Raw genomic sequence first — 12,578 nt, 5'->3', positions numbered from 1 at the left:
ACATAAGGCCATCCTGAAAAATATGCATGTTTAAGTAGTAGAAGCCAATTTATAAGACACAATTACTCTATGCATCAGAATCATAGACCATAAAGACTAAAAACAAAACAAAGTGGTTGAAAAGCTCTGTGCAACTGTATTTATTTTCAAAGTTCCTTTCCATTCCAATGTTATTTTTATAAATATTTTAAATGTAATGCATCTAGAAGCAACTGCTTTCCATAAGGTATAAGAACTGAATGCACTGAAAATCAGAAATGTCTTTCTAATAGAGAGGAAATTATGGTGGGGCTATGCAAAATTTGTTCACTCATTGAGTCGGAAAATTTTGATAGCACAATATGTAGTAAAATGAAGTTCATAAAATTTACTTAAGTGTGATAAGTTCTATTCCATAATGGTCATTTTAAATTATGCTAACATACTTTAAAATTGCTTTACCTAAACATTTGATTTATTAGCCACCAAATCTAAAATTGTATATTCTATTGTATTTTTTCCTGATTCTTGTTTTTTAACATTCCAGGAAACAATTTAAAGACTTCTTTCTACATGTGTTCAGAACATAGGTCTTTACAGCATAAACAAATTTAGCTGTGAATATGTATCAGGACCAATTATCATTAGATGTAAATGACACATGGATATTGTTCTATTTGGTAGGTAGGCAATGAAACTTTCTTCTTCCCACTCCATACTTCTCCTCCTCATTCACTTTCTCCTCCCACTCCTCCTCTTTCTTAAATAGCATACATTATGGACCTAACATTTACTAGAAGAATTTTTGAAATGTCATTTTGGAGGTAATTGCTAGTATGAAACTTATATTTTGGTTATAACACACAAACAGTAACTATTTTAAATAAGGTGATAGTTGATGCTGTATGTATGAATGTAATAATTACGGGTGAGGTATGATGATGATTAACTGACTGGAGGAAGGGACACTTTAGGAGATGGTATTTGAAGTTGATTACAGAGAATCCAGTCATGTCGTGTTCTAGGGAAATATTCCCATACAGTATGATGAGGATTGTGCATATTAATTATTAATATGGGAGTTATTATCATATAGCAAGCATGTAGGCATGGCAGTGTACGAGATACCCTTGGCAGAGAATGTCGGTAGAGAAGAGAAAAGCATACAGGGTGAGTTGACTGTTAAGCAAAAGGGGGTTGACTGATAAATTAGAATGATTGAGATTGGCCAGTAATGTAGGAAAAAGAGAAAGACATGAGCAGAGATGTTGCAAAGGAAGAGGTCCTCCAACTGTATGGAATGCTGCTGTGAGGTGGAATAAAATCAAGGAAGTGTAGTGACTTTTGATTTGGCAAGTTGAAGGCTCCTAGTGATTTTGGTAAGAGGAATTCAGTTGAATTTATGCAGCTGCAATATTTTGGAGATTATTCTATTGCATGGATGGATGAAGAAGAGGAGGTTATGGTGAATTTAGCCAACTTTAAAAGATGTTATACTACAGGGCGAAAATAGAGATGTGGGGTACTAGGTAGAGAGGGATAAAGGTAATGAGGATTTTTTACTTGTTATCATTAATCATTTATTAAAATGGAAAATATAAAAGCACAGTTATATACTATAGGCAATGATCCAAAAAAGACTATTTTTGAAGAAAATAAGGGGGCCCTAACTGCTGGAAAACTGTTCTTGAGAAGGGAAAGACCCATGGAATCTAGAGCAATAGTAGAGGAGACAGATTCAGGTAGGTTAACATTTTGGTTGATAATAAACCAGTTGATACCTCATACCTGCATTAGATATGAGACAGAGGCAATAACTGAGAGCAAAGGGGTGGATTTTTACATAGAGAAGAGGAGGTACTCTTTTATGTAGAGTTGGAGAGTTGACCTACAAGGGGATTGCAGTATGTGCAATACAGTCTTTGCACATGGCATCAAGTGTAGCCACAGACTGTGGTTGATTCAACCAACATCACAAAACATTGGTTTGTTCTGTACTTGGCTAGCACAGATCTCTTTGCTTTGCAACTCAGGGTTCATGTATATATTAACCTAGTTAATCTGTGTAATTCAGTACATCTTGTGGGATTGCCAGTCTGGGTTCAGGCCTTGTATGGAATCATACTAAAATCAATGAGCACTTTTTATTCCTTTCCATGGGAGGAAGTGGCCAACAGAACAATAGTCAGCTGTTATCAGAAATGTTACTTTATATGGAGATAGAAGAATATCCCCATTATACTGTCAACTAGGTGTAGATGGTTTCCCTCTGAAGCATTCCTTTAATTATTAACTTTGTTTTGAAGAAATCAATTAATATTATATGTGATTTTTCTGTTTTCCTCAATCTCAATATTTAAATAATGAATAATATGAATTATCTTACCTGAATATATACTTACTCCTTCATGTTCTTTCCATATCATTGCCATTTTATAGGTTCTTGAGTGTTAATCTTGCTTCCACATATACTATCCACATATCTTATCCTTTATAAAGCAACAAATGCAAACATTCTATTCTCTGTTGTCTTAAATATTGTGCGTTGTATTGTAGTCAACTACCAATTATTATATTTGAATCTGTACTTTGAATGTAGAATTTGAAAGAGTACTGAAAGGATCTCCATTTGAGGATGTCATCAGAAGAGAAAACCAAGAAAACTACAAACTACTTGTTGCTTATTAAACACATATTTATTTACAAGTAACAGTGAGCTTTTACTGATTGCATTTATGTTTAAAATGCAATTGCTTCCAAAACTAGAACTACCAAAAAGAGTTGAGATGAAACACTGTTTTTCCACTTGTTGGTCTGGAATTACAAAATTATTATCTCTCTTCCACACAAAAATATAAGGTCTAATAGGCTAGGAGTCATGCAGTACCTGAAGTTTGTGATGACTGAGTAAAAGAATGAGTGCATGGATGGGTGAAAAGCTACATAAGTGATTAGATGAGGTTTAGGAGATGAACAGAGGATATTGGTGGATATAAAATCCAGGGAGGCTCTGTGGGTGTGAGTTGAGGCACACAGTGACCTAAAGTGCTGCAGGCAGTCTCTGAATAGTGATTCTTCAATTGTAAAATTTCCCAGTGCAGAATTTCTAGAAACATTTAAATTTCTAGAAACATTCAACCTACTGAGACTGAATCATGAAGAAACAGAAAATCAGAGCAGACAGATTACTAGTGAGATTGAATCAGTAACTAAAAACATCCCAACAAACCAAAGTCCAGGACCAGTTGGCTTCACTGGTAAGTTCTACCAAACATTTAAAGAAGGATTAATACCAATCCTTCTCAAACTCTTCCAAAAATTTGAAGAGGATGGAACACTCCCGAGGTTAATTTTACAAGGCTGGTATTACCCTGATGCCAAAACCAGATAAGGACACCACAAGAAAACTACAGGTCAGTATCTCTTGTGAACACAGATGCAAAAATTGTCAACAAAATGTTAGCAAGCCCAATTCAACAGCACATTAAAAAGATCATATACCATGATCAGGTGGGATTTAGCTCTACTATGCAAGGATGGTTCAACAAAAGCAAATCAAACATGATATACCACTTTAATCAAATAAAGTATAAAGATCATATAACCCTCTCAATAAATGAGAAAAAAATATCTGACAAAATTCAGTATCTTTCAGAATGAAAGCTCTCAACAAGTCAGCAATCCCACATCTGGATATATAAGAAAGGAAAGGAAATCACTGTCTTGAAGAGATCTGCACTTCCATGTGTATTGGAGCATTATTTACAATAGACAAGACATGGAAACAACTTAAATGTTCATCATGGATAAATAGATAAATAAAATACACACACACACACACACACACACTGGCATATTATTCAACCAGAAAAAAGCATGAAATATTGCCACTGATGACAATATAGGGGAATGGACCTTGAGGGCATTAAGCTGAGTAAGATAAGTAAGACAGAGAAAGACAAATACTGTAAAATTTCAGTTATATATGGACTCTAAAAAAGTTAAACTCGTTAGAAAGAGAGTGAAATGGTGGTTGCCTAGACTGGGAGGAGGGAAAATGTTGAAATGTTGGTCAAAGGGAACAAAATTTTAGTTAGAAGATGATTAAGGTCTGGCGATATAATATTTGGTATGGTATTATTAATATTACTGTATCACATATTGGAAAGTTACTAAGACAGTAGATTTTAACTCTTCCCACCACAAAAAAGGGTAAAATTGTAATTATATGAGGTGATGGAGGTGTTAACTAATCTTATTATGGTAATCATCTCTCAATATATTTTTGTATATCAACCATCACGTTGTATACCTTAAACTTATACAACACTGTATATCAATAGTATCTCAATAAGCTTGAAGAAAAAGAAATTGACTTTAATAGTATTTACCATCAAAATAACGTCACCCATTGTAAAAAAAAGAGATTGAATTCAATTTATGTAAAACACATGCAAATTTAGATATCACTTTTTGAATTCATAAATTTAATAAGCTTCAACACTTAGAGATTTCTCTGAAATATAAAAATCCTTATTTCTTAAAATACATCAAATTTGAAAATTATATTTGATGAAAGTTATGTCTTTGGACATGTGACTTGGATGTGACTGAATTTGGGATGGATTACTCTTTGTATTTTCTCTGAAAATATTGTTTGCTTTCTTAAACACAGTCTATTTATTTGACTTAAATTCTCTCACATTATGAAAAGTAGAGGTGTCAAAAATACAGCACAAGAATAATAAGAATGACCTAATTTTCAAGTGATGGTAGACAGAAAAAAAAAATATTTGAAGAATATTTTGCACATTTAAGGTGACAAGTGGGAAAATATCATCTGTTTCTTGAGTTTTGCTTGGAGGTTCTAGGTTATAAAATAATTGTATCTCATATATAAAAAGAGGGGAGATGGGCCAATCAGTCCCTGTAAATAAATAATGATCCTAATACTAATAAAATAAATAAATCCCATGTGAAAGAATGAGCAGATCCACAGATTAAAAACTTATTTCATGAATTTGATTTCAGAAAATTATAATTTTACTAAATTATCTAATATTTTATATCTGTTTTAATGTCACAAAAATCACAGACACAGATTGTAGGTCAAAATAACATTATTTAATTTGGGTTTCTTTAAACTTGACCATTACACAATTCAACATCCTCTCAATAAATTTGCTTCAATGTAGTCAAAATATACTTGTACTAAAACTGCATATAAAAATATCTAGCCTATTCCACAGTTTATATCTTCATTCTAAGAAAAGCCTGTTTAATATTTTTACCACGAACTTAACACAGAAAAAGTTACATACTAAAATAAATGAGTCATTTTGAAATCCACAGTTCAGATCTTGGCATTCCAACATATATTAAACTAAGACACACTATTTAGTATTCTATGATGAATGGAAACTTTACATACAAAATATCCTTGTCACAAATTGCTGACTTCTCTATTGCCTTCAGGATATCTAAATTAGTCTGCATATCAAAATCTATCACTCTTTTACATTTTTATGGATGCCTCCCATAATCACTAGAAAGAAGATAAAGCATTTGGTGTGAAATATGAGATATAATTTAATAAAGTTTTGTTATTAATAATAAACTTAACACTTAGGTGAGAATCATTCAGTCCTCTGTAATACTTCTGGTTAATACTAAAATCCATATAAATCAATATTGATGGAATTACACTATTCTTACATTAGGTTTTACTCTTGTTGGGAGAATATGTCTAATGTGTTGGGAAATCATATTCATGTGGTCAATAATGCTTTTGAGCTTTAAAAATTTCATGTAGTTTTGTAAGTTTTAGCACTTATTAACAATGCCACAGAAAGTATAGTTTATATGTAATTTCTCATATGCAATAAATATTTTATCTTATATTAATATACCATTATCTTACTATGATTTTGTAGCTTGTGTCATAACAAATGAAGTATATCGGCAAACTGCAGTTCCCAGTTCCCATAGTTTGGACTACTAAACTATGATTTTCCTCTCGAATTTGGTACAAGTTTACATCCTGTGTTACCTACATAATAATAAGTTTTCAAAGTCAAATATTGTCTTAAATATTTCATAAAGTCCTTTCACAAAAAATAGCTTTAAAAAAGTCAGAATCTTAGCTAGAAAGACAAAACTGATTTTAAATTTCCATCTATGTAAGTCTCAGCAATAATATAGGCAAGCAGTATCAACCATCAGTGTAATAATAGAACCCATAATTATTATATTAAATACTACATTTGTATGTTTATTATTGGAACAAGTAAACTGAGAAATTCCTCTTATTAAAACATGATTCTAAGGGGCTCCTGACTGGCTTAGTCGGTAGAGCATGTAGCTCTTGATCTCCAGTTTGTGAGTTTGAGCCCCAAGTTGGGTGTAGACATTACTTAAAAATAAAATCTTTAAAAAACAAAACATCATTCTGAGAGAATAATTTTTGTAGATAAATTTTTGTTCATTAAATAGGATAGGTACAAATTGATTTAAGAGGATTTTTAGACTGCAAAAGTCTAATCATATGGTCTCTTCATTTCCACACAATACAGCTATCTCTGATCAAACTATAATAACTCAATCCAGAGATGTATGCTGACTTTTGGACCCTTCAGTAACCAAAAGGCAGTCTAGAAGTTGATGCCCTATTTTGGGTGTATGCCCTAGCAACTGAGTTTTTAGTAGGTACAGCAGATAAAAAGAGTGGCCACTTCAGGGAGGATGGCTTGTTGCTAAGGATGCTAGATTGCCCTTAAAAGATAGTGACTTGGTTAATACAGTAACAGCATGTCATGTGTGTTCTAAACACTGCCCAAGGCAACTGCCAAAGGAGTCTGAGGCCACCCAGTGGAGTTTCCAGTTGTTGACAGGTTGGCAAATTGATGATATTGGCCCTCTCCCTCTGAGTGAAAATTGTAAACATGCCTGGTTTTGTGTGGAAACATGCTTTCCCTTGTCATTGTATGAACCAGGCTGCCACTATTAGGGGATTAGAGAAGCTGAGCACTGTGTATGGATAGATTGTGATCAAGGGTCACATTTCAAAATCATAATATGCAAGACCAGACAAAAGAACATGATTTTGAATGGAGGTTCCATCTCCTGGGTAATGCACAAGAAGCAGGGTTGGTAAAAAGAAAAAAATGAAACATAAAGCAGCAGATTAAATTCCTAACAAGTAAAACCTCCTTGGCCAAGTGGACTACAGTACTGTCCCAGGCTTTCATAGATTTGAATGATCAACCAGTAGAGAGTGTTGCCCATATGCCAGACTGGGGACCCCTGCTGGGGTACCAGTACCCTAAAGGTATGGAAGACAGGGGAAACTGCCCTGGCCCCAAGTCTGCACTTCAAATTAACATGCTATGCTTCTGAGAACACCAAGCCCCATCATGCCTGGGAAAAGAGTTATTTACTGGAATTTGCAATGAGGTGTCCCACCAGGATGGGTGAGTTACTTCCCACCTCTGGGTGAATGGAAACTATTTTCTCCTCACTGGGATCCCATTGTCCTGCTTCAACTGGATCTGTTGAAACAGAATAAGCCTGAAATAGAACAGTGTGCATTAAAAGAAAGAAGGTTTGGGTCCTGGTCTGGAATGTCCCACCCCCAGCTCATCTCCTTACACCTGATAGTGCTGCCTCCCCTCAGCTAACATGTGGTATGCACAGCCAGTTGAACTTCCTAAAGCTACCAACCTCCCTCTCCCCAAGGCCAGGTGGGCATATTGTTTCCTGCTAGTTTAATCATTTGGCTGCCTTGTTTGTTCCCTCCATTGTCCTTGAGGACATTATGACACATAGAAACTCTTGCTAAACTCACCCAGCAAGACTTGAATGATAGCAAGCAAAGTCTGCCCTTAATTGGACACTGAAATGTCTCTGATGATAAAAGCTGCCCTCTAAAGTAAAACAGCCTTGGACACTTAAAACCTCACAAGGAGGCACCTGTGCCATTATTCAAACAAATGTTACATGCTCATACCTCATGACTCTGTTAGTGTGTCATCTTTATTAAATCACACGAAGATACAAGTGATCTGACCCCCAGCTTAGGGGACTTAGTAAATGAATGATTCAGATCATGGGATTCTTGGTGAAAACAGTTGTCACTGATTGGGAAATTATTGTCTTAATCTGTATTTTTCTTGTATGTGCCAGTATTACCTGCCTTCAGGGCAGCCAGATAGCTACCAGATGAGCCACCTCCGTGCTAGCGAAGCCCCTTACTGATGGCTCAGGCCACATTATGGAAGAGAGGAGCATATAAGATTGTAAGAACGGGTCACGAGGCTGTGGAACGTTGGGGGTGGTCATCGAGAGGATGTGACTGCCAGTCGACCTGTGTGCTGGGCCAGGGAAATTGGAGACTCCTCAGCCCCTCCCCTGTCCTTGGAATGTGGGTTCCACTAGCCTGGTTCTTCTCCCAGCAGCTGCTGCAAGCACCCAGACTTGACATAGAGATGTGGTGTTGAGACTATTTGGATGGTATATATGACAGAAGATACGTAAGTCCTCTATAATTTTCAAAACTTGGTTGGCAGATCCAGAAAACTACTGGTCTTAGAGCCACCCAAAACAAGCCTCATAAATAAGTTCTCCTACTCAATACACCTGTCACCTACCAGTCTAGAGTGGTCTGCCTCTTTCTTTGGTTTCCTCCTGTCCTCCTTGTGAGGGGCCGGTTTCAGATTACAGCCAGGAAGATCGGGAAGGTTTTATGAACTAATAGTGATCAGATACCCAGTTTTACCCAGGACAGCCCTGTTTAATCCTATTTTGGGGGGGCATTTTGTCCAGAAAGCATATGGTCCTGATTTTTTATTTTTTAAATATTATTAGTAGGTGCATTATAGTAAGCCAGAGTGAATCTGGGAGACATCTACTTTGTACTTGCAGCTCTTCCATGGCATATGAGAAGTAGTTTATGAGACATACGGGCATTGAATAAAATGTCTCCTTTTAAGACATGATTAAATCTGAAAGAAGGCTAGTGATAACCCACGGCACTGTTCAGAAAAACAAAATTAAGCTAAGAAACTGATTATTTAATCAGTTTACATGTGAAAAATATCTTTCTCGTGATATATTTAAAGTTAAAATAATCTATATAAAGCATTTTTCATTAATGTACATATATATCATTTGTCCTTTAGAAGTAACTTTATTACTATATATATCATTTGTCCTTTAGAAGTAACTTTATTACTAGCCTAATATAAAGAAACTTTAATTTTTGATCCACCAATGTAGTTAAGCCAACTTTGTCAGTTTTAGTGAGAGCACAATAAAATGTTGATGAAATGAATGAAGAGGCTAAGCAGGTTGGTTCATATGTTAGGCATGTGCCATGCTTCATACACTGATTAAGTAAAGCACCATTAAGGATAATATTCTACTGAATGCCATTTCAATAGAGTAAGAGCAACCAATCCAGGATGGGTAAAAGGAACAAATGAGTATGTCTAATAAACAAAAACAGGGATTTGGGCATTGAGACAAATATCAGGTTATCAATCACCCAATCCTGATTAAGAAGTGTTGGCATTTGTATTTTTGCCCTGATGTTATACAAAAATTTCCTATTTTTATGGAAGTTTCATTATTCTGTCATATTTGTGTTATATATCTTTCACATTTATATCTACAATTTATTTTAAACTGATTTTTGTGAATGGTGTCAAGCATGTGCCAAATTCTAGATCAAAAGAGAGATAACCAATGGACAGATGTGTAGATGGCTGGAGATACCCAGTTGACCCCGCAGCTTTTATTGAAATGATTCTCCAATGCTCAACTATGCCACCATTGAATGAATGAGTTCCCCACATATGTATGATTTGGGTTCTGAATCTCCAGTCGGTTTTAACATCTTTTGTGGCTCCAGGGACTAACACTATACTGTCTTTATTGCTGTGGTTGTGTCCTAAACCTTGCTGTCTGTTAGTGCAAGTCCTCCAGATATTGTTCATCAAAATCGTCTTGGCCTTCCTTGGTTCTTTGCATTTCCATACATATTTCATATGTATCCATTTATCCAGTAATACAACTTGCTAGGATTTTGATTAGGATAGCATTTACGCTATGGATCTCTTTGTTGATACCTCTATGTAGTCATCAAATTCATAAACCCAGTATTTTTCTTCCTTTTTGATCATTAATTTCTCTTTAGTTTCATTGTAGAGATCTTTAAAATTTTTTGTTTAGATATTCCTGGATATTTTTTTGTTATATATATTATGCATTTAGTTGAATATTTTATAAATATATATTTCTGGTATACATAAAAATGGAGTTTTGTGTATTAAAAAATTCCTGTGACCTTTCTAATTTAGTAATTTAATATTCTCCTGTAAACTTTTTTTTAGGTATATTCTGCTTGATTTTCTAACAAAAATACTGTTGCCTTTGAATAATTTTTGTAATTTAAAAAAATGTTTCCGATATCTATCTATATCTATCTATTTATCTATCTATCATCTATCTATCCATTCATCCATCCATCCATCCATCCATCCATCCACCATATATGGATTTTTGGTCCATCATCAACATCATCTTTAATCATTCATTTCAGTATACATGGCATTGTCTCATTCCATTGTCTAGGAGGTTCAATACAATGCTTTAAAACATAGCAGTGATAATAAACTTCTTGCTTTTTAACTACTTCAGAAGGAAAAGTTCTAACTCTTCACAATTAAATATGATTGCTGTCAAAGTTTAAAAATGCCCTTTATCAAATTTGGAAAACTGCCTTTTTCCCTAATTTTCTGAGCTTTTATTGAAAATAGAAATGGAATATTTTCCAATGTGTTTTATATATCTAATGAGAATTTTTGCTTTATATTTTTCTTTTTTAAGCCATTAGTGCCACAAATTATGTTGGTTCATTTTCTAAAGTTAAAACATCATTGAATTTTAGTCATCAAAAATTCAAAATGCCTTCTCCTATGAAAATAAACATTTAAAAATAGTTCCACAAGTATGTTTGAGACAGGCCTGTATACATTATGTTCTTATGTAGAATAATGCCCACAATATTTTAGAATCAGCTTCAATTTATAGTGATGGGCAGGTATTGTTAGGGAATGGGATGACCAGGAGATTGGAGTCACAGTTCCCATAAAACTGTTCAGAGTGATTCTTACAGTAAACAAAGATCATGACATAAAAAATAGTGATTATGTAAGCCTAGAAAGTCTACTGTATTTGAAAAGAGCATCCCTGTGCTATTCATTTTTTTATTATGTTATTTTAATCACCATACATCATTAGTTTTTGATGTAGTGTTCCATGATTCATTGTTTGCATATAACACCCAGTGCTCCATTCAATACATGCCCTCTTTAATACCCATCACCAGGCTAACCCATCCCCCACCCCCCTCCCCTCTAGAACCCTCAGTTTGTTTCTCAGAGTCCATAGTCTCTCATGGTTCCTCTCCCCCTCGGATTTCTGCCCCTTCATTTTCCCCTTCCCCATGCTAATCGTTTTGATTCAAATGTGAATAGTGCCGCTCTGAGTTTACTGACAAATAAAGGAAGGGTTACATATGTTTGTATAACAATGAGTAGCAATTAAACATTTATTTGTTTCAAACATGAAGTGTCCCTTTACCTATATTTAACTGGTAATAGGAAAAGGGGGGAAGGGGACTGTGAACAGTTACTGATTTTTTTCATTGAAGGACACATTATTGGTCTTACAGTGATTTTTTGTTTCAATTTTGTGTATAACATATAGCTAATTCCTAACTGCGAGTGAATACACATAGATTCTTTTACAAATGACAAGGAAAACATCAATGGAAAACATAAAAAAAATCATATCAAAGGTTTTTGTATTTCTCAGCTACTCTGATGTTTATTTATTATTACAGTTTATGTTACTTGACTATTTCTTGAAGATTTCTGTAGTATTTAAATAACTGATTAGAAAAATATATAGGCTTATGTCTTTTGATTTTTTTTAGAAAAACCTTTTAGAAAATATCTAAGAGGGTTTAAAGTTGCTTAACTTGTATTTAATGAATTGTGATGTCAATAAAAAAAGCAGGAAACAGCTAAGTAAATAAAGAAAGTTATATAATTAGAGTGATATAAGAATTAAACATTGCTAAGTTCTTTCTGAATTTTACAACCAATAATTTATAAATCATAAGAATTAAACTATATGAAATGATTTTTTTGAAATTCTGTTGCACATTTTTATCATCTTAATTTATTGCATATATCTTTGTGGTAACTTAAAATAGGATAGACATGTATATGCGCGGTCTCACACACATACACACACACACAAATATAAGGAGTAAATCACTAGTAGTTAATGTCCATTATCAAGCACTGGGTGCCATTGAAACATTGTAGAATTATCTCAATTCCATAGATTTGGTACTTTGATTTAAAACAGCTATAAATCTTATAAGAGAGAATAATAAATATTTCCCCAGAAATTTAACTTCCTAATAAATTCACATTAGAAAGTTATTGTATTTATAATATTGTTTTTATCCACTTAATTTCTAAGAGTTTGTTTGAATTTTCCACACACTCGGAGAAATTATTTTATGTGAT

The 12,578-nt window shown here is 34.1% G+C and overlaps 1 protein-coding gene across 1 annotated transcript in view; it reads left to right on the top strand.

The window, feature by feature from the left end:
• CDH19 (cadherin 19) overlaps nucleotides 1-12,578 on the top strand; it is a 105,193-nt gene that overhangs the window by 31,883 nt on the left and 60,732 nt on the right. The gene's annotated exons all lie outside the window — the stretch shown is intronic.

The sequence above is a fragment of the Zalophus californianus genome, chromosome 14 (genome assembly GCF_009762305.2).
Source record: "Zalophus californianus isolate mZalCal1 chromosome 14, mZalCal1.pri.v2, whole genome shotgun sequence".
Taxonomy (NCBI): Eukaryota; Metazoa; Chordata; class Mammalia; order Carnivora; family Otariidae; genus Zalophus; species Zalophus californianus.
This window is presented reverse-complemented; position numbering and strand designations above follow the sequence as displayed.